This window comes from Pteropus medius, unplaced genomic scaffold, assembly GCF_902729225.1.
Source record: "Pteropus medius unplaced genomic scaffold, Ma_sr-lr_union100, whole genome shotgun sequence".
Lineage (NCBI taxonomy): Eukaryota > Metazoa > Chordata > Mammalia > Chiroptera > Pteropodidae > Pteropus > Pteropus medius.
In genome coordinates, this window is record NW_024341894.1 from 2,265,745 (window position 1) to 2,292,254 (window position 26,510).

Sequence of the window (26,510 nt, forward strand, 5' to 3'; positions counted from 1 at the left end):
TCGTTGGGATTCATAGCCAAAAGAGTTGTAAGAACGATAGCCATTTATGGAGTTTTGGTAAGGAGAACTCGCTCTAGAGGTTTTCAGCCTCCCTTTGCTGTGCTGTTCTTTATTTCCTCTCCTGCCCTTTTTGGTTTGTTTTGGGATTGTCTGTAATTGCATGTGCATGTCGTTATCCTTCCAAGCAAATGAATCTGTAGGTACCTCATGCTGCAAAGCACGAATCTTTCCAATGAGAGATCTAGAGAAAGAACAGGACAGTCTACTTGGGAGTCGATTCTAATTCAAATTCATACATGAGCCAATGAAAGTTCCCCCACATTATTCTTGCTAATATTTTAAATCTATAATGGGGCAGGTGGGAGGAGAGGAGTTAAAGGGGCATCTGAACTCGACTTGACCCTACCCCTGGCAGCCTTCACAAACTCTTGAGATTCTTAACCTTCCCCATTGAGGAGCACAGGCTCTTTATAAGCGTTTTCAAACAACTAGTGTCATTTTGTAGGAATTTAGATTCAACATATCCTTTTTCACAGGTCTCACAATGCTTCAATGATGCGCTGTCTTGACGAGTTTGACAGGCATGACAGGAAAGGCAGGAGGGTGGAGGAGAAGACAGAGGATTAACAAGTGTCTTCAAAGTGGCATTTATATTTAGAATTCTCTTTTCTTTCAAGGGTTGGTGTGCCAGTCAGGACTCTTGGTATAAACAACAGAATCCACCCTAGCTCATTTCAATGGAAAGAGAATTTATTAATGAATATTAGATAGTTCACAGAATCCCCAAGACAGCCAAAGAGTGCAGCATAAAGGTAGCCAGCCAAGAAGATGCCCAAACCACAAAGTGAAATTACATCTTCAAAGACCCCCACACACTGGCAACACTCCTGGGCATAGACACTATGGAGTTCACCAAACATGCTGAGCACTGAACACCAAAACCTCACACTCTGACATCCCCAAACTGCACACACCCACTGCCCCTGTGGTGAAAGGGTACGTCCTGAGCGGCCCCCTTTCCTCCTGTTCCACTTCTGAACTGAATTCTTCCATTGAGCCTAGCTCACATGACTCGAGACGACCTATTCTCAGACCTGATGGATCTCCAGATGGAGACCAGATCAAATCAGTAACTTGCTGTGTGACCTCAGAGAAGTCGCTGAACCTCTCTTGATCCAGTTTTCTCATTTTTAATATGGAAGATTCAGCTCAGTGTGCTCTGAGGTGACTTTAAGCTCAGAAATGCTATGATCTGGTAATTCTAAGCATCTGAGAATGTTTTATTTAGCACTCAGCCACCCCAGGATGTTTGATAACATCTGATCATTTGGACAAGTCCCAAAAAGGAACAGATCAGAGCCTGTGTTGTGTATCGGAAGCCCACCTGATGGAAGAGAGTGTGTATGTGGTGAGGGGTGGTGGGTGGGGTGGATGGCGAGAATATGGAGACTTTTAGAGTGAGAAGGAATTAAAGATTATTCAGCTCCTTTCTCTCTTTCTCTTCCTTTTTTCTTCCTTCCTTCCTTCCTTCCTTCCTTCCTTCCTTCCTTCCTTCCTTCCTTCCTTCCTTCCTTCCTTCTTTCCTTCCTTCTTTCCTTCTTTTTCTTTTGCTTTCTTTCTTTCTTTCTTTCTTTCTTTCTTTCTTTCTTTCTTTCTTTCTTTCTTTCTTTCTTTCTTCTTTCTTTCTTCTTTTCAGCTCATTTCAAATATGGAAATTCAGAGAAGAAAATGATTAGTCCCAGTTCACATAGCTCATTAAAGGCTGAACTGGGATTAGCATTAGCTTTCCTGCTTTTCATTCCAGTGTTCTTTCCCCCACACTCCAGTTAATGAAGATTTTCTTTCCTTTCCTGTGCTAACTCTGATGAATTAGCAGTAGATACCTTCAGCACTATCTTCAGGAAGGTTCCCAGGGCCTTTGTGGCTCAGTGGAAGAATACAATGATTGATTAGCAATGTCTGTCATGGCCACAGGAGGAGAGAATGGTCGCCCAAGTTCTGCCAGCCCTGACTAATCAGGAGGCCTCCTTTAGAACCAGAGGTTCATTCTCCATAGAAACTCTAAAGGTGAAAGAAGGGTGGAAAACTACATAACTGGTTTTGAAAGCACGTAACCCAAAATTAAGAGCTGGTAGTCAACGTATGCTTATGGAACCAGCTCACAATTACAAAGTTTGCTAAGTAACACTGGGAACAAACCGTGTTGCAAACTGCAAGCTAGAATGTGAGAGAGGGGTGAAACCAGTTCCTAGAAAAGCAGAACGAGTTAACAGTTAAGTTAGAGACACACTGTACACTGTGCACTCACAAGTTTGGGGGAATTTTCTATGTTGCTCCAACTGTAATTTAACTACCTAGACTGAGACAGTGAAATTCATTGATTTATTTTTATGAGCACCGTTATATGTAAAAATTACGTGAACATATGGATTGGTCAATCCTTTCATGCCTAAACTGAATAAAAATAATAGTAATAATACCAATCTCATTTAATCCTTATTACAATCTTGTGAGAGGGATACTATCATCATCACTGTTTTACAGTCAAGGAAACTGAGGTTTAGACGGCCTGAGGGATTGGTCAAGGGTCATCCAATTAATAGGTGGTAGAGATGAGATTTGAATCAAACTCAGGAGTTTTTCACTTCAAAAAACCTAGAGTCAACCGAAGGTATGTTTGGGAGTTCATGTAAGTTACAAGAAGTGAGGAATGGGCTTTTCTAGAAATGGCCCTGAAATTCCAACTCCTCTTCATAGGAAACCAACACCATGGTCCTCCTCTTGTGTTTATCTGCTAGAATTCAAATCACCAAACTGCTTAGCCTCTCTGGAGAAGCTAAACAACCTAGCACTTCAAAGCAGGCTCATGGGATTTGTGCATAGTGCTTTCACGTCCTCCCCAAAACACTGAGTCAGTCAGTCCGGGTTAAAGGATATCAGCACTGCCACACGCTCTTCTCTTCCCCAAATTAATCAAGAAGTAGGAATTTCTGACAAATGCCATCTGCTGATTTTTCAGAGAGACAAGTTTTGGTGGTGTGACCAGCAGGTGCCTCGGCTTTTTCTAGCATGCAGTACCAAAATAGTCGCCATGGCAACCCTCAGAGGGCAGCCTTCCAAAGAAAAGCATTGTGAGCACAGAAACTCTAGAGCACTTTCAAGAAAGAAGGAAGAAGGCTCAGAGGGCGGGTTTCCAACGGGGAGAGCAGGAGCTTCTCCCCACACCCCCAGGCTGGACCCCAGGCTGCTGTGTACCAGGCACAGCCAGGCAGGCCCTCCCTTGCCCTGTGCTCCCAGGAAGAGTAGAGAAATGAGAATTTGTGAGGAGTGGAAGGCAGAACAAGAGATTCTAGGGTTTTTTGTTTTTGTTTTCTGCAGGAACTAAAGTAGTGGGGAAGGGGAACAAAAGGGTTGTGAGGCAGGAGACTTGGGTTATAATTCCTGCCCTGACACTTGCTAACCGAGTGACCCTGGGCAACTGATCTTTCTTCTCTGAGTCTCAGCTTCTCATTTGTGGAATGGGGTGAACTCACTCTGCCTCATCACGGGGGAAATTGAGGATATGACATCATTTTTGTGGAAGCTCTAGGTAAGATGTCCAGTGGGCAGCGCAGAGCAAAGATGAGCAGGAGTTTGGGAGTCAGGAAGGCTGTGTTCCTGACCAGGCTCTGTGACTTTCTGATCCTGTGATCTTGGGCTAGTCATAGAGCTTCCCGAACATAGGTCTCCTTATCTTACCGGGTGCTAATCAGCGCTGCCAGGCAATGTGGTTGTGTAGGTTAAATGGGGTCCAGCATGAGCGATCAGGGACACCAATCTAAGCTCTCTCTTCTTTGAGCTCCTGGGACTTATTAATCCTAAGCTCCTCTGTGACTTGGGATTCCATACTCCCCTTGGTATCAGAAGCAGACGATTTTACTTGGGGAAACACCTGAGAGAAAATGGGGAGTGAGCTGGGAGAGGCCGAGAGAGCCATCACACCACAGACTCAAATGTGGGAAGAAGAGAAAGAAGGTTGGGCAGAAGCGTGCTAGACTGTCTTATGCTCTAGGAGGGTTCAGGAAAGATGTCAGGAAGTCCTCAGGCTGAAGTAAACTGTCAGAAGAGCCCCTGTCCCTTGGAGACTGACGTGCCTTAGTATCCCTGCCACATTCCATCACTGGTTGGCTGGAAACAGCCCAAAGGAAGTGTGGCCTCAAATATGAGTGCATGGCAGCTGGGGCCCTTGCTCAATTTGGCTCCCCGTTTACAAGGCATATTCTCATGGCCACCACACCAACTCCATCTTGACCTCTTTCACTTGGGTATCCATGTCGGGTACTTGGTCTCAGCCCCAAACCTCCAATCCAGGAGCCTTGTGTCCCACACCCACAGTCTCCTCACCCGGAACATTATAGGAACTCACGCTCACTGACATCTTAGGACAATACGATATTTGTCACCTCTTGATTAAGTTATATAGCAAAGGTCCACATGCCCTGTGTCTCTATCTGTGCATGAATGTGCAGATGTGTAGGTATGTATGCTTATTTGTCAGTGTGCATGTATATGAATGGGTATATTTGCATATCTGGATGAGAATTTTTGTGTATGTGTATGTGAATTTATACAATGACATTATTAGCACTATGCTAAACATTTTACACAAAGACGAGTATCTCTCATCTTTGCAACCATCTTTGAGGTAGATAAGTAGATAGATGTCTGGGTATTAGCTGTGTTTTCCCCAACATACCACTCAGATAATACAATGCAGAGACACTGATTGAACCAGGAATTTTTTTTTCAAAATCTGAACTTTTGTATTCTCCACCACACCCAACCCCACCTACTCATGTGACCAGTTATTGCACGAAACCACATATGTGTGCATATATAAGAAAAATTAAGACAGAGGAGGGAAATATACATAGAGAAGTATAGATCGATTATAGATAGCTGATGAAGGGAGATATTTCAAGAAGTAACCCCCCAATATAATTCTATTAGTGTGTATCAACTGGAAACATATATTGCATCCTAGCTGTACGAATTTCTATATAATAGGCTACAACACAAATTTTTGAGATGCTAAGCAACTTGAGGCCCTGATTCTTCTAGTAAAATCCTACAAGTGATCCATTTCCTTGTCCTTCGCCCAAATTCTTGCTCCCATAGCAAATTTTTTTAGCCTGCCCTATGGAGTTTGTTTTGTCCTATGTGGGAGATGTTTAAACAAAAATCTACTCCAACACTTCCCTTTTCTAAACCATTTGTCTTTGCTTGTTTCCTGGCAGTATGGAATACTAGTCTGGATAGATCGATTTAGAATCAATCTCAATTACTATTTATTGAGCACAGGTATTGTGCTTGAGATTTTCATAAACGATCACATTAGATATGGATTTTTGTCTAAACAATCCTCATTTTTCAGTTGAAGAACAGAGGCTCTAAGAAGTTAGGAGACTTGTTCAAATCTACTCTGTTAAAACAGAGGCGGGAGCTGGGCCCTGCTGACCCGACAGGCCGGCTCATTCCCCTGTGTTAACACCTTCTGGGCAGAAGATACGGTCTGCCCAAATGCTAGGTGTTCCAGGCTGTTTGTTAGTTCTGTATCCTCGGAGCCTGCAGATCCAGCCAACCCCAGGAGGGCCACTTGGGGCCAGGGCAGGTAGACTTACCTGGAAGAGCCCCAGCCTGCCTATCAGCATATCCACTTTCTTCCCATTTCCTTTCACAGCCTCCTTCCTCAGTTCACAATGAGAGTCCAAATTCTGCCAGTTCTGACTGCCATTCAAGCCTATTTTCTTTTCAAGGATTTTGAGAAAGAAAACCATCGTGTACTCAAAAGGGTTCTGGTAACCATAAGTGTCTGGAGATTTCAAGCTGTTAACGCGGAGAGGTGGCAAAAGTACTTTCTAGGATATTCTTATGGGCCCAAATGGCAGCTGGAGTCAACATCACTGGTGTCTGGGCAGCTTTCCAAAGCACAGCCGTAAGTGGGTGAGGGCTGTATGAATGGCCCCGATGTGTGGAGAGCCTGGTACAATTTGCCAGATGCTTTCAGCTCTGCTCTCTCACTTAATCCTCACAGCAGTGTTATGCCTTTTCACAGCCCAGAAATACTGTTCCGAGAGGTAAAATGACTTGCCCAAGGGCAGGTAGCTAGGAAGAGGCGGAGGTAAGACTCTAACCTGGTTCTCCTGACTCCAGGCCCAGCATCTCAGGGTTGTATGTGGTTGGTCCTTATACCTGTATCACAGGCCAATGGCAGGCTCAGTGGAAAATAGCAGAGCAGCCTGAAAACGGATAGGAACTTCTGTAAAAGGTCAGTAAGTTGTCTTCATGTGCTTGGATTGTTATAGCCAATGCAGTAGGCTGAGTGGCTTAAACAACAGTCATTCATTTCTCACAGTTCTGGAAGCTGGACGTCCAAGATCAGGGTACTGGCATAGTCAGGTTCTGGTGAAAGCCTTCTTCCTGGTTTGCTGCCTTCTTGCTGTGTCCTTTTGTGGCTGAGAGAGAAAGCAGGAATCCCATCATGTAGGCTCCATCCTAACTACCTCCCAAAGGCTTCATCTCCAGATACCATCACATTGGGGATTAGAGTTTCAACATAGGAATTGGGGGTGGTGGGAGGCATGGCACAAACATTCAGTCTATTGCAGAAGTAGAGAGCCCTGGAGGCCTGTTCCCTTTAGTGAAATAAACCAGGCACTATGCTAGGCAGTGTGGATACAGCGTGAACAAGGTCATCCAGACCCTGCCCTAGGAGAGCCATAGTCCATTCAGGGAGGCCACTGGGTAATCAGGCAGCTCAACACAGAACGATAAGCATTCTGAGAGGGAAATATACAGGCTCTGTTGGAGCACATGGGAGGTCACCTCGGCCACATGTGGTACTGGGCCTCAACTCATTTTCCAAGTATTCAAAAGTGACTTAGAATGTGGGGTAGGATTGAAAAAAAGAGACGTTGGTTGTGGGAGAAGAGATCCAGAAAGGCTTCCCAAAGAGGTGGGGCTTTCTGGAGCTGGGGTCTTGGAAAGTGGATAGGCTTTTGATGTCCAGAAATTTGGAGAAGTGTAGCAGCTTAAGGAAATGGACTGGTCTCCGGCAGAGGCTCAAATAGGGGATATGCCCAGGGCACAAGAGCTCATCTCCAGAGCCTGTGGGTGGACTGCATGGTGTAGGGTAGCAGGACAAAGAGCTGGAAAAACAGATAGGGGGGCAAGTCAGACCTTTACAAGGTGTGGACTTTGTCCTATAGGCCATAGGGAGCCATTGTCAACATTTTAAGTGGGGCAGTGACACCACTGGGCCTGCATTTTCGAAAGGTGCTTTACAGGGCAGTTGAGATGAGGCTGGAGAGAGGCAGGAGGGACAGGACCAGTCTCAAGTATTGGTGTAGATGAGCAATGATAAGGGCATCAGTCCCGGGGCAAGAGCTAAATCAGTGGCTGGTCACCCAAGCTGGCAGAACCAGAGAGCAAGCCCGTCATGCCTGAGAAGAAGTTGAAGATCCTCCTGGAGGAACCAAGTCTGTCTTAGATCCAAGATGCAAACTGAAGGTTAGGGAATGAAAAGAAGCCAGAGGGCTATACCCTGCAAATGGAGAGACACAGTGGTAGCAAGGGGCCAGAGTGGGAACAAAGCAAGTGTGAGGGCTATTGCTGGAAATGAGCCTCAGATTTCTAATTGAATAGCATGTGTGTGTGTGTGTGTGTGTGTGTGTGTGTGTGTGTGTGTGTGTGAGCTATTTGTCATACAATGTGATATATGCAAGAACATGTGCTGAGCAGGGAGGAGAGATGACCTGGGTTAAAGGGTGACAGATTCTAAAGGGGTTAGATGGGAAACATACAGCCAGAGCATGTCTTAGCACCTACACAGGCAGTCAACCCTTGGCCACTCCATCCAGAGAATGGAGAGCAATGCACTTCCCAGAACTGTTGCCCCTTGGCTGTGCTTTAGATCAGGAAAGCATCATCCTCCACCACACCCAGCTGTCCAATCAGTCATCCAGCCTCCATGCCCGGCATGACCTACTAAACGATACCAGAGACATAAAGCTAAAAACCTAAAGTCTTTTTTTCCCCAAAGACTTGAATCAAACTCTTTTCTGGCATTTTCACAGGTTTCTGGGGGTTTTGTCCCCTGTACTCTGGGCCGAGGAAACTGATTTGTCTACAGGTTGGTGGTTCGTTTGAAAACTTCCTGCAGTGTCAGGAGCCAGCAGCCTGCTGGACAGTGAATGCACTGCCGGGTGAAACTCCAGATGAAAATGAGCAGCGTTTCCAAGACAATCCTCCCCAGATCCTTTACAGCACGGTGGTTCTTTACTTCCTCCCTTCCGTCAGTCCTTTCCCAGCTCAGCTGGAGTTTTCTGCCCAGCAGAGTTCTGTGAGAGCATTTCAGAGCAATCCACGTCCCGCTTCACAGCGGGGAGCTGCCGGCTGGCTGACCCCTCCCTGCAGTGAGGTGGGTACTGTACCCACACCCCGGGGTTGTCTGCCTGCCCTCCCCTCTCTCCTGCTGCTGACGCACGCGTCCTATAATAAGCCTCTGTTACTTGGAGCTGGGGCGCTCTGTAGTAAGCCGAAACCGCTACTATATTTACACCCTTTCCACATTTAGACAAAGGCTATTTTTAACGGAAGGTCTATTTGTGGGGGTTGCCCACGTCACACTCCGTTCACATGCATCTCACCATCCTGAGTCTATTATTTTGATTTCACACTTGTACCAGGAATCTTTCCTGCCCTCCATCATTTTGCTTTCATTTCTTCTTTCTTTCTCGTTCCTCTCTCCGATTTCCTTCCTTCCTTTTCCTGAGAAGAAATCATATAGAGAAGTCTTTGACAGACTATGTTTACAGAGTTTTTCTGGGGACACCTGGGGTCTTGTCCTCACGAGCAGAGTGGGCAGTGTGGCCAAGCGCTGGGCCTACGGGGTGTATTCGGTGCCTGCTAACAGGGGTGGGGAGGTGGAGTGGGGAGTGCAGGGGTGGGGTGAGCTGGACCCAATCCCAGGGGGCTCCTGTGGCCTCCCAGTTTATCTAGGCAGGGCAGCTGGAACTATCACCCTTCAGACCTTTCTTCTCTAGTTAGGGATGTGTGTGTGTGTGTGTGTGTGTGTGTTATTTGAGTGGCTACTCAAGGTCAGAAGAAAATAAGCCAATACATTCTGGATTTATGCAGGGGCGTTTTTTTTTTTAGATAAAAATTAGATTTTATCGTTATTTTGATGAAAGAGTTTTATACTTCCTACACACAAGACCTACTTATGGAGGGGGATAGAGGACAGAAATCAATGGAATTAACATGTAAGAATTGCCCATGGTGGTCAAGCACTGTGCAGGCACAGCAGAAACCTGAACCCTGACAGTAGTGCGGGGAGGGGGTGAGGGGCAGGGGGCGGTCCTGCCTGCACCCAGGTTCCAGGTGAGGTGATGGAGGCCCAGAGAACTTGGTGACTGCCCTAAATTCACTGAGCTGATATGTGGCTGGCTGTACCAGGACTTAAATCCATGCGTTTGGCTATAAACTGTGGACTGGCCCTAAATCTCACACCTTCCATGTTGCTTCCTTCTCACTCCTAAAGGGTCCCACAGAAACCCCATGTTGACAGATCTTATTTTTTCCTCCCAACAATCAATATGGACTGTGGCTTCAGGATGAAATATTTTTATTGTATTTCTAAGAGGAAAGGGTGCTGACATTTGAACTTGCATCAGACTGCAGTAGAAACAGAAACAGGGCCAATCGTAGGACACCTTGCCCTCCTTGGCCCTGCTTCTGTGGGTGTCAGAAAACTCATGGAAACAAAATGCCCCCTAGGTCCTCATCCTCAAGGCTTTGAAGTTGCCGACTGGCTGACTGGCTCACATGTTTCCTGGAGACTCTGATAAGAGATTATTGTCTCCTTGGTGTCCTAGAGTCAGGAGCCACAAAGCCTAGCAGCTGTAACTTTAGGGCGAGTCACATTGTTTATATCGAATTTAATTTATTCTTCCTTAAAACAGAGATAATAATACCACCTATCCCACTCACCACTTCATAATTTACAGAGAAGTTTAAATAAGAGAATTTGTGTGACTGCGCTGCTTTCAAAGCTGCCAAATGCTACCAGTTGCTAGTGCTGATGTTTTCATCATTAGTATAGATGTGAGAGAGGGTTCAGTAAGGCCAAGTGACACATTCATGGTCACAAGTAGGTGGTCGAATATGGGCTCAATAGTCCTGTTTCCCTCCGCCAAGATCTGAAAAGAAACCGTGAGGCCAGTGGAAGGCTCGGATGCTGAGCTCTCCCCAGCCAAGTTCAGCCCAGAAATGGGGTCACCGATCTGGGATGGGTCCCATCGCTCTCCCCAGCTGACCCTCCCTGCACCTTTGTCCCAGCAGCTTCTCAGGCTTCTCAGCAGTGTGAGTGTCCTGCCACAGTCAGAGCCGAAATCCCAGAGCAGTGACAGAGGAGCCAGTGTCACTGAGCTTCTGGTTTCAGGATATACTGGAAAGGTGAGAAGGAAGCTTGTCTTCCCATGGATCTGGGCCAGGCCTGGTGGCGGGGCCTCCCTCACCAGGAGTTGGGACGTTCCCCAGGTGCCCGGGCATCCCCAGGTCAGTAGGGCCGCCAGCACTTTTCCAGAGCATTAGCTTCAGTCATAAAATAAATCATCCGGCTCTTTGCATGAGCCAGATGCTTTGTCAGTTCAGACAAAACCTGCCCCAGAATCTGCAACCTGGCGAGGCCTGTGCTCACCCGGCTTAGGGACTGGTTTGTGGGAAAGGAATTAAAGTCCCAAGTAACTATTTCTAAGAGGACTGGAAGAGAAGACCTCTTTATATTGCCTACCTCTACACCACGACCTCTTCGACTTTGACCTTCATGCTTTTGGCTTCACCTTTGCCACCACCATCACCTGTCTTTCCCACCCCCAGCCCTTGCCAAATTGATGCCCTTTTTCAAGACCTGGTGCAGATATTACTCCCTCTGTGAAGCGTGTTCTGGACCTCTCTCTCCCAGTTAGGATTAACAGTGAGATCCCCTCCTCAGTGCACTTCGTGAACATGGCATCATGTCCCAGGCTGGTTAGTGCTGGAATCACCCGTATACCCAGCCTAGAACAGAAGAAACGCACGGTGATCAGTGAGACTGGAGTCAGGCTTAGTTCTCACCCCTTCTCCTGAAAGGATGAGCATAGCCTCAGGGCTGGAGGGCTGCAGTGGTGCCTTTTTGGGGCCCATGCCCCCAGCCCCCGGCTGCTGTCAGGGTAGCCAGTTTGCCACCTTTCCCAGGGGAATTGCTCTCAGGAGACAGCAGCTGCCTCTCCAGGAGGTTACAACTTTCTTCCCATACCTACCCTACAATCACACTCAGCACAGGCAGTGACCAAGTGATAAAGGGATGCAAGAGGGCAGTCCCCTCACCTCAGGCTCCAGGGCATTGGGCCCACCTCCATCCCTCCCAAGGACCAGGCCAACGCTAGGATGTCCAGTCATCCCAGCTTGCCCATCCTGGTCTTAGCACAGAAAGTTCTCAGAAAACTCCTCAGTTTGGAGCAAATGGAGCTGATTGGTCAGCCTAGACTGGGTTACCCAGTTTAGCAGTTAAAATACAGGATATCCAGTTAAATTCACATTTCGGATAAATAAAGCATGCATTTTTAGTATCAGTATGTCCCATGCAGTATTTAGAACACACTTGTAGTAAAAAAGAAAAAGAAAAAATTACTCTTTGTTTATCTGAAGTGGAAATGTAACTGGACGCCCTATATTTTATGTGGTAGGCGGGCCCTCAACCACATTTGCATTCATCCCTTCCCTACTTCTTCGCCTCCCCCTTCCGGCCAACCCATCGCCCTCCCTTGTAGGTTTCTCCTGAAAAGCACTCCCTCCATAAACCATGGGTACCCAACTCCCTGTCTCAGGCTCTGCTTCCAGGGAACTGTCCTGCCCTGCCCTGAAACTGTCATTGCCTCTCTCTTCTGTCCACAGGGGCCAGAGATGGCCCTCCATCTCCTGGACTCCACTGAATCTCCTTCTCTGGCCCAGTCTCTTGGCACTGGATGGGATGGAAGTTCTAAGGAGGTTCTCTGGGTGACCCTGGGGGACCGGCTTCCTGGAAACCAGGAGGATGGGCATGTCCAGAAATCCTTGTGGCCGTAGCCTCTATTCTCATCTATCGACAGCAAACTAGGGTTGGTGGCTTAAGATTTGAGTCTGGATTTCACACTCTAGAACATAGATGAAGTGACTTCTAGGAGACCTTCCAGGTGTAATCCAGTGAGGTCTGGAGTATTTGTAAGTCCAACATTTGTGTTTAGTTTATAAAGTACTTAACCTAGTGTCTGGCCCGGGTTAGTGCTCATTAAACAGTTGCTGTTAGTCTTTATCATAAGTAGTAGTAACAAATAATACCCGATTCCCCAGACACCATGGGGTTAATAAGAAGATACTCTATGGGGCGCCCAGCTAAAGAGATTTCAGGTCAGAGCCATTCAAAGATGGAGTGAGTTGTCTCAAAAGGTGTTTCCTATCATTCAAAGGAAAGAAAGGGGGGAAGACATTTATCTACCTGCCAGTGGCAGATAATTTCTGTCCCTCATCTCCTTTAATCAAACACTGGGGTATTCTGGCAGAGGCTGGATGACACCTTGGGGCAAGGGGGTGGGTTTCCAGCCTCTGAGGAGCTGGATTAGAATGACATGAAGGTCCCTCCCAGACCTGAGATTAAGGATTCTGTAAACACACTAACACTCCACACTTATGAGAAGTCCAGTAGCCACTGCGATGTCCAAGAATTTGGCACATAGTTCCAGGACACTGTCCCAGACTGTATCCTTACACTTTTCAGAGCTGCAAACACTCCAAGACCAATTAGAGGACCAATTGGGGGAGGGAGAGACAGAGATAGAGAGACAGAGAGACAGAGAACTGACTCATGGACATTCAAACCCCATGTCCATGAATTCTTCCAAACACAGGAGACAGAGTCATGCCCTCCTCCCTCTCTCCCGTCACCATGCTATGCGTGCCATCGCCTCTTCTCGAGGGGCTCGGCTCTGCCATAGACAATGACTGAAGCATGTTTGACGCAACTATTCCCTCTCCCACACTGTCACAAGGACACCCAGGAGTCCTCATGTCACATAAAACTCCAATCACAAAATCACAGAGCTGAGAAAGACTCGGGGGACGGGGGGCACCTAGTCCAAACCCGAGCAGATCCATGAGTGCAGTCACCTCAAGAGCACCCTGCCAAATGCCCTCCTGGTGGAGAGCTTGCTCCCAGCTGGTGTCACCCTTCTCTTTGTTGAAGTATTCAGTCATTAGAAAGTGCTTTGCATGTCCAAGTGTGATCTGATTTCTGTGGCTTCCTTTCTTTGGTCTTAGTTTTTTTTTCAGTGATGGCACAGAAAGTCCAGTCTTGTTGGCAGGTGGCATACAAAGAGGTGCAGGGAGGGGAAGGGAGAGAAGTGTCAAGAGATGAAGTCAGGGGTGATGAGAAATGTCAGAGAGAATTGGCAGAGATGTGCACTTCTAAAAGCAACCTGTATCCTGCATGCTTGAAATCTGTCTATCATGCTTTTTAAAAGTGTGTCGCTGAAGAGATAAATCCTCGGCACTCTGGAAAACTTGTCCATCCCAAATAACTTACTCTCTGAGAACTACAGACAACTGGGGTATTGTATCACCTATTGTAGTGGCAAGAAAAGGGTAATTGAGAAAGGAGAAGGCTCAAAACTGTGTCACGGGGAGGACAGCTGAATGAACTGGGTCTCTTTAGCCAGAATCACTTTGGGTGTTAAAGTAGTCGCCTCTGAAAATCTTTCCTGATGAAGAAGGATTGGACCAGTTCCCAAAGGAGCAAAGAACTGGACCTAGGACAAAAAGGTAAGCCATCAGAGTAACCAAAAGCTTTCTACGAGACAGAGCTATCTAAAAGTGAGAGGTCCCTGTCACTGAAGGTGCCCAAGCAAGGGGGACAGGGTCAGGAGGGACCATCAAGGCAGTTCAAGCATCATAGAGGTTGGACTTGCCGGCTTTTTATTAAGAGTCTGTGAGGGGTTTTTTACTGTATAGATACACATCACCACCACTCCCAACACACACACACACACACACACACTCTGAAGCCTGGGCATTTAAAGCCAGAGGCTATTTATTTTATTTTTCAAGATGCATCAGTGTGTAATGTGTGTCTCTTGCTTTGCTTAGGTTTGGTCATCCAGAGATTTTGCCACTGCTGACTTGGTTGTCAGCAAGTCATAAAAGCTTTTCCTCTCTCCTTGGGAGGAGCAGAGCAGATTGTCTGGATCCGCAGAGTATTGCCCCGGCTCTGGGCTCAGCACCAAACACGTTCCTTCTGCGCAGTCTGTTCCCGTTTTGACAATGCAGAGGGGAGCTGGAGAAAGTCCCGTAGCCAAGGGTGCTGGGAGCTGCGTGGCAGGACTTTGCTCCCGGACAGGAGGGGTCATACATGCATTTAAGAAAGACCTGGTAAAGTCCCTTCCTCCTGAGGGACACAAGCAAAAGTCTGGCTGGAGTCAGTGGCCATCTTCAGCATCTTTCAAAGTACTGCGTACTGCAGCCACACCAGTGTTTTCTCAAGGCCGGAGTCTGAAAGAGGTTTTTCCCAGAGGAAACTCCCCTACACCTCTCTAGCATCCTGGAGACTAAAATAATAATAAGTTGGTTTTTCTCTGCATAAGACATGACATTGGTACTGCGTTGCCTGATGGAGTACTAGAGTCTCTGCTTTATTAAGATCCAGGAAACGTCCTCATTTAGACTCCAGCATTTTATGTCCCGTGACTAGCCAGTAATAACTTATTAAACAATATTACTCCACTAGGATTTACTGAGCCCACCTCTGTGCCAGACTGTGTACCAGATTCTGAGGACCAAAGATGAACAAGATCCGACATTTGTCCTCGAGAAGCTTATAGTCCAGTGGGAGGGACAGTCACAAGCCAAAAAAGAAAAGCCACGCAGCTGGGGTTCCAGATGAAGTATGCTGCGAGGACACTGGCAGAGAGCTTTAGGGACAATGCGCACAAAGAAGCAATGCTTGAGATGAGTTTTCAAAGATGAACAGGATTTCATGGAGCTCCAAAGGCATGGGGAGGGATGGTGGAGAGAGAGATCTATGTGTGCAAAGGTGTAGGAAGGATGTGGAAAAGCTTTGCTTATTTAAGTAGCCACGTGTACTTCGATGTGACCAGAGCCACATACAATGAAGGCAGAAAAATGCAATGAAGCTATAGAAGAGGCGATTTTGTTCCCCAGGGACATTTGGTTGTCACAATGGGAGGAGGGGTGGGGGAGGCCGGGGATCCGTTAAACATCCTACAGTGCTCAGGGTAGCCCCCATGACAGAGAATGATCTGGTCCACGGCTCCTTTAGGGGAGCTGCGTTTCCTGAGGGTCACACAGAGATGGTACCCAGGGGAGAGAAACCAGGGTAGTATAGGGTTTTTAGATCTTACAATTCGAGGTCTCCCTTACTCGCAACTCAGCTAGCCCTCTCAGCTTTATTTTCTGTGCACATCTGATAAGCCTGCATCCAGTATTTTCTTCCAACTTGTTGATAAAAATATTAAACAAAAAATTCTGGAGCAAATAATGCCTGAGATTCATATAACACCTTTTAATTTATGGGGCATTTTGCATGCCTCATTTCATTTTACTCACTCTACAAAAGAAGAAAATGAAGCTTGGAGATGTTCTGCAATCTAGGAATTATTTAACTGCAACCCATTCAGCTCCCCTCTTTTCTCGCAATTGGCCCCTGAGTGCAACAACGACCTATTCCTCTGGCCTCAGGGGATGCTGAGAGGATCCTCCATCCTGGCTTTTAACAGCCTCTTTTCCAGCTTCCTGGATTTATATATATATATGTGTGTGAAGGGCCAAGAACAGGCTCCCTGCCCGCCTCTGATCATAGCTGTGACACCCACATACCCTTCTGAACATAGGGGACCTCACACTCTCAGTGGTGACCTAGCTGCCTTGGTAATAGGACCTGTCCTGGCTGGCATGTCAGGGACAGCTGCTCAGCTCATGTCTCTGCCCAGGAGGCATTACTGACCCTGTGATTTGGCCCTTATCTGAGCTGGCAGATGGGCACAGGTGCCTCGTCATGATACTGCTCCCCCTCGACTGAGGACAGAGGATAGCACCAGTCAGCTGAGGAGTGGATTCTTTCCAAGTGGAACCCCAAAATACTGCTGATCTCAAATGTCATTGTTCTCCGGGACGGCATTAACAAACCACGCCAGGTCACACGCTGCACAGACACTCTCAATAATCGGCACTGGCTGTTCTAACAGCTTGTTCGAGGCCTGTTTGTCTGTGGTTTAGAAGTTTATAACATGACAGTCTTCTACCCTAATAGCTCATAAGCTCATCGAGAACTGATTTCCTACATTTCCAAAGCCACCACCATCTCTCGAGTAATAGAAAAAAACACTTAGGGCCTCCCTACTCCTCTTTATTCCCACAACCCATTAATTATAAGCTCAAGGAAAAGAATCAATGGCAATGATTTATTTATTTATGTATATTTGGTATACAATATTATATTAGTTATATTAGTTCCAGAGGTACAATATAGTGATTAGACATTTTTATACCTGACAATATCATCACCCCACTAATTCCAGTCATCATCTGTCACCACAAACTTATCACAATATTATTGACTATATTCCCCTTCACCTTTTTTACCCATATCTCGCCCTGTCCCCTCTAGTCACCATCTCTTTGGTCTCTGTTTTTGTGAGTTTGTTTTGTTTTGTTTTGTTTTTTCATTTATTTTGCTTTGTTAGATTCCATACATAAGTAAAATCATACACCTTTTGTCTTTGACTTATTTCATTTAGCTTAATATCCTCCAGGTCCGTCCATGTTGTCACAAATGGCAAGATTTCGTTCTTTTTTATTGCTTCATTACATTCCTTTGTACACTGATCCCACGTCTCTTTATGCATTCATCTATTGATGGACACCTGGGTTGTTTCCACATCTTGGCCATTGTAAATAATGCGGCGGTGAACATACGGGTACATATATCTTTTCAAATTAGTGTGTTTTTCCCTTTGGGTAAATACCCAGAAGTAGAATTGCTGGGCCATATGATAGATCTATTTTTAGTTTTTTTAAGGACTCTCCATACTGTTTTCTGTAGTGGCTGCACCAATTTGCAGTCTCACCAAAAGTGCCCCAGAGTTCCCTTTTCCCCACATTCTTGCCAACACTTGTTATGTGTTGACATTTTGGTAATAGCCATTCTGATCGGTGTGAGGCAGTATGTAATTGTGGTTTTGATTTGCATTTCCCTGATGATTAGTGATGCTGGGCATCTTTTCATATGTCTGTTGGCCATCTGTATGTATTCTTTGGAAAAATGTCTTTTCATATTCTCTGACCATAAAGGGCAACCCATCTTCATAAACTAATAAGGTCCTGCCTGGCATCAGGCCCACCTGTGTCACCTCAGCACTTCTTACCCTGTCCCATCCCATCAAACCTCTTACCCCCAGCAGCATCTCCGGGTGGCCCCCCACTGTACTCTCCATGGCTCCCCCTCTCACCAGTGTGGCCCAGCGACCCTCTCTTGCTGACCCTAGCTCCATCCCTCTACAGTAATATTCCTCCTTCTCCTGCAATGTCCAGCCACTTTGTCATGGCTACAGCTGTGGAGAGTACCTGACCCCTGACTGCAGCGTGGAATGGATAAGAGGAAACAAGAACAAATGGAGAAAGGGGGTGGCTAGACCAGGATGGGTGAGACATCATGGTGGCTGGGTTTAGGGTTATGATTACAGAAAAGGAGCAAAAAAAAAGAAAAAAGAAAAGGTGTGAAAGCCGAGCCCCACGTTGGAAAGAATGTCAAAGGGGCTCAAGCCCAGATGGGGTGAGAGACAAGAGAGGGGTCTTCTCCAACCTTGAGACATTTCCAACCCTGAGATGTTTACATAGGAAAGGGGACTACACTGCTGGGAGCGGTGTTATGACTCTGATCCTTGCAAGTAAGCATGCCTTTCTTGGGGTGCAGGATGACAGCACCCATTTCTTCAGGAGCCAGGTGCTTGCGTTTACCAGTGGAGCACTGTCCAGGGACACGCAGGTTCTCTCAGTGTGCTTGGTCATCACCCCTCGCCACCTGCTCTGTAGGGGGAAATGGGCTCAGAGCACAGGGGGTTAACCCAGGGTAGGGGCTCTGTATCTAGCCATAGGACATGGTGACAATGAGGCAGCCACTGTGTCAAGTGGCTGCTCTGATGGGGTTTCTAAAAATACTCCCGGTCCTGCTGCTCATGGGGCACCAACCCAACCCTCTTGAGTGCCAAGCAGAAAGCAGACAGGCCTGTGCAACCTGCTCCCTCTTCACTCTCCCCACTGCTTCTCCTTTAGCTCAGGTTATTCTTCTTTCACCCGGATTATTACACAAGCCACCAAGTGCTCTCCCTTCTCCACACGGACCACCAGAGGGTCACTGCAACACACAGGAGACCACCCCACAACCAAAGACTGTTCACTCATTCATTCACTCACCCGTTCATCCAGTTACTCAACATGCATCCAATATACAGTGAACGTGCCAATGTTGAGCGCCTTTTCTAGGCCAAGTCTTGTCATAAATGCTACGGATTGGGTGAGTGAAGCCAGACACAAAAGAGTAAATACTCTATGAATTCATTCGTGTGACGCTCAGGAATAGGCAAATCTAATCTGGAATGATGGAGGTCACATACCGGCTACTTCTTGGCGATGGAGTGAGAAATGGCGGGGAGAGTTTTCTAGGATCTGGAAATGTTCTATTTCTTGATCTGAGTGATTGTCTAATGGGTGCGATAATATGTAAAAATGTACTGAGCTGTACACTTAAGATTTGTGCCCTTTACTACGTATGTTATGCCTCAATAATTTTTTTAAAAATGTATATAAAGTATTGCTGTGGTTTTCCTTTTTAGAGCTTATACACATATTCATGACTCAAGACCAGGTGAGAAACTATGTATCAAAATTTGAGCAGTGGATGTCTTTGATTGGTGAGATCATGGTAAATTTTTAATCTCTTTCCTTTTACTTTTCCGAATTTCCCAAATATTCTATACTGAACACATCTTGCTTAGGTAATGAGATTAAATATATTGAGTGCTATTTTGAAAGTGGTAACCCTAGAGGTGAAACATTCGGCAAGCACGAGGCAGGTGGCTCTCTTCCCGGAGAGACAGAGTCCCCTCACGAGCTTTTGTCCTCTTGGACGGTAAGGACATGGGTTTAGGAGTCCTGATCCAGGTCTGTGGGGTTTCAGCACAACTAAATAAAGCTCCTGGCCTACTGGGAGCTGTGGGGTGGGGCTGCTGGAGGAACCCTGGGGCTTTCCTCTCATTCCTGAGGGCTAAGAGCCTCGCAGGCATTCCGAGGCCTGGCCAGGCCCATGCTCGGGCTGGCCACTTAAAACCTGCCTGCCCCGCTCTCCTGCATTTCTGATCCCTTTGGCTGCGGGTTCCTCTCCACTGGAGGTAGGGTGATTTTCGAACCCCTCGCTGCATCCCGCCAGCAAGAAGGACCTGCCAGCAGCATGCGTTGTTTTGGGGTGTGAGGTAGAGGGAGCTGACTGGGACAGTATTAAACAAACACGAAATTGGATTAAACCCTGGGAACCATGAGGAAGGAAGAGAGAGGAACTCGGAGGAATGGTTCAGGGTCGTGGTTTTCTCACTGGGAAATGGGGCTGTTGTGAGAATAACGAATGATAACGAATGAGCATGTGGAAAGCGCTGGAATTGGGGACTGGTTTTGTGTTCTGGTTTTGCTGACATTTTGGGAGCTGGAGGCCCGTGGAATGGCTGGCTCCCTGCCGCGTACTCCGATCCTAGGGTCCCTCTCAGCTCCCACAGCCTGCGCAGAGCACTGGGTGAGAGACACTTCTTGTGCCCAAAGCCTGATTTCTGCATTGGCAAAGCCTATGGGGTCATGTGATGAATATCTACTTGTGATTCACAAATGTATTTTGTATTTCCATCCTGGATCCTAGAATCACTTCCCCCTCCCTCACACCTCTTACCCTCCCCACTCCCACACCCTCCTCCGCGCCCCGCCCCCCACACACAAACTCTCACAGAGAAGTCATGTGAGACTTCAGATTGAGTGCAGGAATGAGCCAGCGGCCCAGCTCTGCCCTATGACACACACAACCTCCAGTGGTCACATGGCCTCCAGCTGCCACCACCTGCCCGCTGTCCCCAGCCTGGTGCCCTCTCCCTGGCAGGCTTCCAGAGGTGACTTGTCCCTTCAGGCTGTAAGCTTGGCGGACAGTGGGACTGAGTGACAGAGAGGTTAGGGTCAGTGGGCTTGGACAGTTCTGGTCCCAGCTGAACTCGAGGTAGGACCCTGTCCAGGAGTCTCCTCGACATCACATGGTCTTCCCCACAGGGGATTAGGTGCCCTGCTGGCCTGATGCAGAGATGGACAGAGCTGCTGCCAGGTGGCTCCTCACAGCCAGCTGGCTCCCCGCAGCCAGCCTAGCTAGGGCTCCCCTGAGCAGGTAGCTTGAGGCACAGGAGCTGACAAAGGGCTGTGCAGGGAGCCAAGGGCACCACCCAGCCATGTACCTCATAGAAAGGCTAGGAGCCAGGCATTGCCAGGCCTTAGAAGGAGGGAAGAGGGCAAATACAGGGAGGGCTGTGTGTGTGTGTGTGTGTGTGTGTTTATAAAGAAAAAAGATAAACCTCTAGAGCAGTGATTCCTAAATGAGAGCGGTTTTGCCTCCCCAGAAACAGCGTCTGGAGACATTTTTGGTTGTCACAACTGGAGGAGTGCTGCTGGCACGCAGTGGGTAGAGGCCAGGGAAGCTGTTGCTAAGTGTCCTGCAAGGCGCAGGACAGCTGCCCACAACAAAGGGTTACCCTGCCCAAATGTCAGTGGTGCCGCGGTTAAGAGGCCCTGCTCTAGAGAGAGAGCAACACTCATGGTGAAGATTTGTGCAAGACCACATGAATGAACCCTTCTGCCCCACCAGAGTGAGCTGTGACTGTCACTCCCAGGCTTCGAACCCTTCGGTGCCAGCCCAGTGCCCCAGATTCAAACCCAAAGCCCTTGGCACACACACCAAGGCTTCCTTCCGTGATCTGGTTTATCTTTCAGCCTCACCTCATGCTGGGTTTTGGTCACGTCAAAGCATTCACAGTGTTCCAATACCCCGAGGCCTTTGCCCTTGAGAAAGGAGATTCCATGTCCTCTGTCAGAATGTTCTCCTCCTACTTCTACCTGGCAGGTGTTCACCTATCCTTCTGGGTCCAGCTGTACCATTTTCTCATCTGAGAAATTCCTGCAACCCCATATCTCTGGGACAGCACATGGCACCTCTACCACAGAGCATCAAATAGGGTGCATCCTGGGATAACAAGCCTATATGTCTGTCTCTCCCAGGACATCTAGGTCTGTCCCCCTAGTGCTGGGGAGATCTTGAATAAGAGGATCTGCTCTCCTTGATCTTGGGGTGGGTAGTCAGGTCTAGCCTATTATCCTTCAATGGCAGAAGATACATGAGGAGTTGGAGAAAACACAGAGGAAGATGTGAAGTCAACTGGGCCATCAAAAGCAGGTGGGAAGGAGGGTCACGAATAAGTTCTAAAGGAGCAGCCACACGAGGTCTGGGAAAAAAGCCACAGAGTAGCAGTTGGCCTGAGAGACCAAAGGGGAAATGGTCTGTGCCAATTCCAGAGGTGGGGTATGTAAGCTCCCAGGACTACCCCCACTTGCAGGGTGGGCTAATGACATCCAAGAGTGGGATTGCCACCAAGTGCTTGGTACATGCTTGTTATATAGATGGGGACATTTGGTCATTCACACTTGAAAGTAAGATTGCTTTTTTTTTCCAAATCATGAGGAAGGCAAGGCAATAAGAGACATTCCCATTTTATAAATGAGAAAGCTGAGGCTCAAGGAACTGTCTCCAAATTACCAAGTACTGCATCTCTACCTCCTTTCCTCTGAGTCAGCCAAGACAAGGTCAATCAGCTCATTCCTTCAGCATTGGTTTGATTTCCATGGGCAATCTCAAAAGTTGAAGAAAAAGAGTAAATCTCCGATGCCACTTCTTGTGGGTGCAGTTATTCAAGAATTTGTTGTTTACACCTTTTTTGAGATATAATTGTCCTATAATTAACTGCACTTATTTAAATTGTATGATTTGTTAAGAGTTGACTTGTATACTCCCATGACATCATCACCCTGTTTGAGACAATGAACATAACTACCACCCCTACGTTTCCTCATGCTCCTTTATTATATCCATCCTTCTTACCTCTTTTTCGCTGCTCACTGCCCCCCCTCCCACACACACACACAGACATTCATTGACCTGCTTTCTAGTGCTATTATTGCATTTTCTGGAACTTTATATAAATGAGATCATACAGTCTGTACTCATTTTTGTCTGAATTCTTTCGGCACAATCACTTTAAGATTCGTTCATGTCGTTGCATGTATCAGAAGTTTATTCCTTTTTCTTACTGAGTGGTATTCCATTGTATGGATCTACTACAGTTTGCTTACCCATTCACCTGCTGATGGACATTTAGGCCGTTTCCATTCTGGGGCTATTAAATAAAGTCGCCATAAACATTCGTATACAAGTCTTTGTGTGGACATATGTTTTCATTTTTCTTGACTAAATACCTAGGAGTGAATTAGCTGGGTCATATGGTCAATTTGTGTTTAACTTTTTAAGAAACCTGCCAAAGCGTTTTCCAAATTAATTGTGCCATTTTACATTCCCGTGAGAAGCGTCTGAGAGCGCAGTTATTCCACATCCTCACCAACACCAGGTATGGTCAGTCTTTTTAATTTTAGCCATTCTAGTGGGTGTGATAGTGTCTTATTATGGTTTTAGTTTGCATTTTCCTAATGACTAATGATATTGGACATATTTTCATGGGCTTATTTGCCATTCATATATCTTCATTGGTGAAGTGTCTATTCAAAGACGTTTTAAGAGAGTATCATATTTTTTTATATCAGATTTAGTAAAGCATATAATTTTTAACATGGCCTTTGGAATCTGTCAGACCTGGTTTCACATCTTGGGTTGGCCGCTTACTCTGCAACTCAGGATAAATGGCTTACCCTTTCTAAACTTCATTTTCTTATGCAAAATGAGGACAATAAGAGAACCCAATAAGGTTTACAAGGATCAAATAGTTAAAACATTTAAAGTATTTAACTTAAGGCCTAGCATATAGAACTTAATAAGTATTATTAATATTTATTATTATAACATCCTCTGTTGGTCTGATTTTTACTGTAACAAGCATACCTCAGAAACTAATCACTATGAGAATTAAATGGTGCTTTGTGTCCAGTACAGTAGATATATAATATTTTTTATCCCTAGGTATGTAAAGAATAGAATTTAATATAAGTCTAGTATATCAGAACCGAAAGAGTCTTAAGAGATATTTAAACCAACTCCTTGCCTTAGCTCACAACCTCTAGAAAGCAGAGCCTAAGGCAAGGGTATAGAACTGGGACTTTCCTTGGGAAGTGCAAACTCAAGGTGGTTAGGGTTAAGAAAAAATTAGGAAGTGAGACAAAAGAAAATGCCTGAGTCATTACTCAGGTAACCACCACACACGACTACTCAACGAGGTACCAAAGAAACACAGTAGGTCTCTTGGCAAGTAGGCTTTTCTAGTGCACGAAAATTCCCCAGAAGGTTTGCAAAGAGAAATGACACGTCACAGAAGTCCAAAGTTGGGGAAAGCAGGGGATGTGTGTCTGTCAGTTTCCTTCTTATGGTCAAGGTGCACCACATGGAGAACAAATTCCCCTGCACTTCCAGGGTGTGTCATCCATCGCTGTGGTGACCATTCAGAAAAACACATCCCATGTTCTGTCTTGTGGTATTTCATCTAAGCGCAGAAGTCAGTTTGCAGCTTAATGCAAGTAGAATGCCAGTCAAAAGGGGAAAAACAGAAGGTGCATCAGACTCATGTTCGGTCTTAGAACTTATGTTCTGTCTTAGACTGCATACCCTCAGAAGCAGACCCTGAATCCAAGATTAGAGTGCAAGAGGTTTGAGGAAGAATGGAACCTAGAAAGCGCTGGTAGGAGAGGGGAGACAGAGCAGGGGAGGAAGTCAGTACAGGGTGTGGTGACGAGGAGGCTACTGTTATGGTCATTTGGAGTGCAGTTCTTCTGAGGCCATCTAGAAAACAACACGAAACACATTTCAGGTCTACGGCCATGCTCCCCTGAACAAGCTGGATCCTGTCTGATCTCGGAAGCTAAGCAGGGTCGGGCCTGGCTAGTACTTGGATGGGAGACCACCTAGGAAGATCAGGTGCTATAGGCGTAAAAAATTTAAAAATAAGGGATTGTAAGCTGACTAGGTCCTTGCAATCTGTGAGGTCAACCAAGGGTTGCCTCACCTAAAATATTAAAAAACAAACAAACCAACCCACATTTCAGGATTTTCCAACCTGTGAGATGAGGAAGCTGGAGAGTGACCCCCGACTTCTATCCGTCATGGGCTAAGGACTGCTCCTGGGAGCATTAACTGCTATCACCCCTCCTCCAAGAGAAAGGAGGAGAGTCCCAGTGCCGGCAGTAGGATGCCTTTAGCACATCCTGGAATGGTGAATGCAGCATCTGATTTATGAGAGGTCAGCGACCTTTTTCTTAACGGTCCAAAGAGTGAATATTTTCAGTCTGTGGGTCAAGTGGTTTCTCTCACTACCAGTCAACTCTGCCATGGTAGCTGAGCCACAGATAAACAAATGGGACCAGCTCTGTTTCAGTATGACTTTATAAAAACAGGCGGCCAACTTGCAGGCTGTAGTTTATAGATGCCTAGGCTACATGTGTGATGCATCCCATTTTGCAGATGGAGAAACTAAGACCCAGTAGAGAAAAGTAACTGGTCATATAGTCAGCCAGATGCACATCTCCTGACTTTTTGCCCAATATTTCCTCCACTATACCTGCTACCTCTTTATTGGGGTCTTAGTGTGGGTTTTAAGGGATGTGCAGCCAGACCTCTCCCAAGGAGAGTCTGTGTAATCCATAATTCCCAAAAGGCAGTGGATTGTTTCCTCTTAGTGGCCAGAGAGGCCTCAGAGGCTGAAGCCTTGCAGTCTGCAAGGATTGCTCAGAGCAACTTCTGGGAGTGTCACTGAGTGAGGCTGCTTGGGGAGCATTCTCTGTACCAAGCCCTCTATCATCAGCCTCTGCCTCAGCTGCCTTGGCAGAGCATCTCCCAACAGCGGCCACACAGCGCAGAGTGAAAAAGCAGAACTTTGGAGCCTGTAAAAATCTAAAAATATCCAGGAATGTGTGCACATATGTGGCCCTTCTGTGATCAAAACATCTGGGGAGAAAATCAAATGTTCCTGCTTTCATTTGCCTAAAATTCTGCGAGGACTTGGAAGGGAAAGGAAGTTGAAAGTCACTGACTTTACTGGGGGGAAGGACGTCACAAGAGTTTTGTTTTCTTAAGAAAAAAATAAGTTATGCGCTCGCAGAATCCTCCCCCAGGGAAGGCCTTGAGATTCTGGGGATTGTTTCTCATAACGGGGTGGAGAGTTCATTGGCTACGGGCTTGAATTCCTGATTTGATGACTTAAAAAAAAAAAAAAGATTAAAATACCAAGTCCTTTAATCAAAACATTAAGAGCTGTGATAATGTAGTGAATTATTAAATGTAAGATTTGAAGAAGGCCTAGTGAGAGCCAACCATTTGTCAGATGAGGAAGCTGAGAGAGAGAGAGAGAGAGAGAGAGAGCTTTCCTGGTGTCCCACAGCAGGTGACAAAGGTAGGGCTGGAATGCATACACCCTGACTCCCAGACCAGGAGTGCAATGGGAAGAAGAGTTGGAGGAAAGGGTCAATTCTGGTTCCGCTACTTCTAAGCCATACGGCCTCAACCGTACATTAAAGATGCTTAAGGTTAATGTCGTGTGTAAGAAGCCAGGACTGGGACCTCCAGATCTTATGCAGCCATTTTCTGCAGATCTGTGGAGTCCTTGAAAGGTGAACAAAAGCAAGGCAGAGAACCACACTTTTTACTACTAATCATGGTTCCAAACCCTAATAGAATGTCTTGGTAGTTTGGGCTGTCTGATGTGAGCCTGGAATTCCATTCAACCCATGGCTTGAATCCTTGGCCAGAAGCAGGCTAACTGACCTATAGCGTACCCTTTCCTCAAGCTGTGACCTAACTCTGGAGGAGAGAAAGCTAGCCACTCCCTAAAGCTTAGGGCAGCCTGACTAAGCCTCCCACTTACGCCTTTTTTCACTCGCACGCCACAGTTTGGTTTCTACTGGCCTTTGAAGCACTAAAAGTGGCCTCTTAGCCACTCCTCACTTACGAGATGAGAGGAAGTTCTGGAGTCCGATCCCCCAAAGAGAAGATGCAAAGCCCAGGACTTTTCAACCTGCCTGTCGTTCTGGAGAACTGTAATTCAAGCCGCCCTTGACTTGATCTACACCAGAGGGGAGATGTAGTGCGCCCTCTAGAG

The 26,510-nt window shown here is 46.6% G+C and overlaps 1 pseudogene; it reads left to right on the forward strand.

Annotated features, from left to right (window-relative positions):
• The first annotated feature begins 24,227 nt into the window (after positions 1-24,227).
• On the forward strand, positions 24,228-24,346 carry LOC120598382 (uncharacterized; annotated as a pseudogene).
• Positions 24,347-26,510: the final 2,164 nt, after the last annotated feature.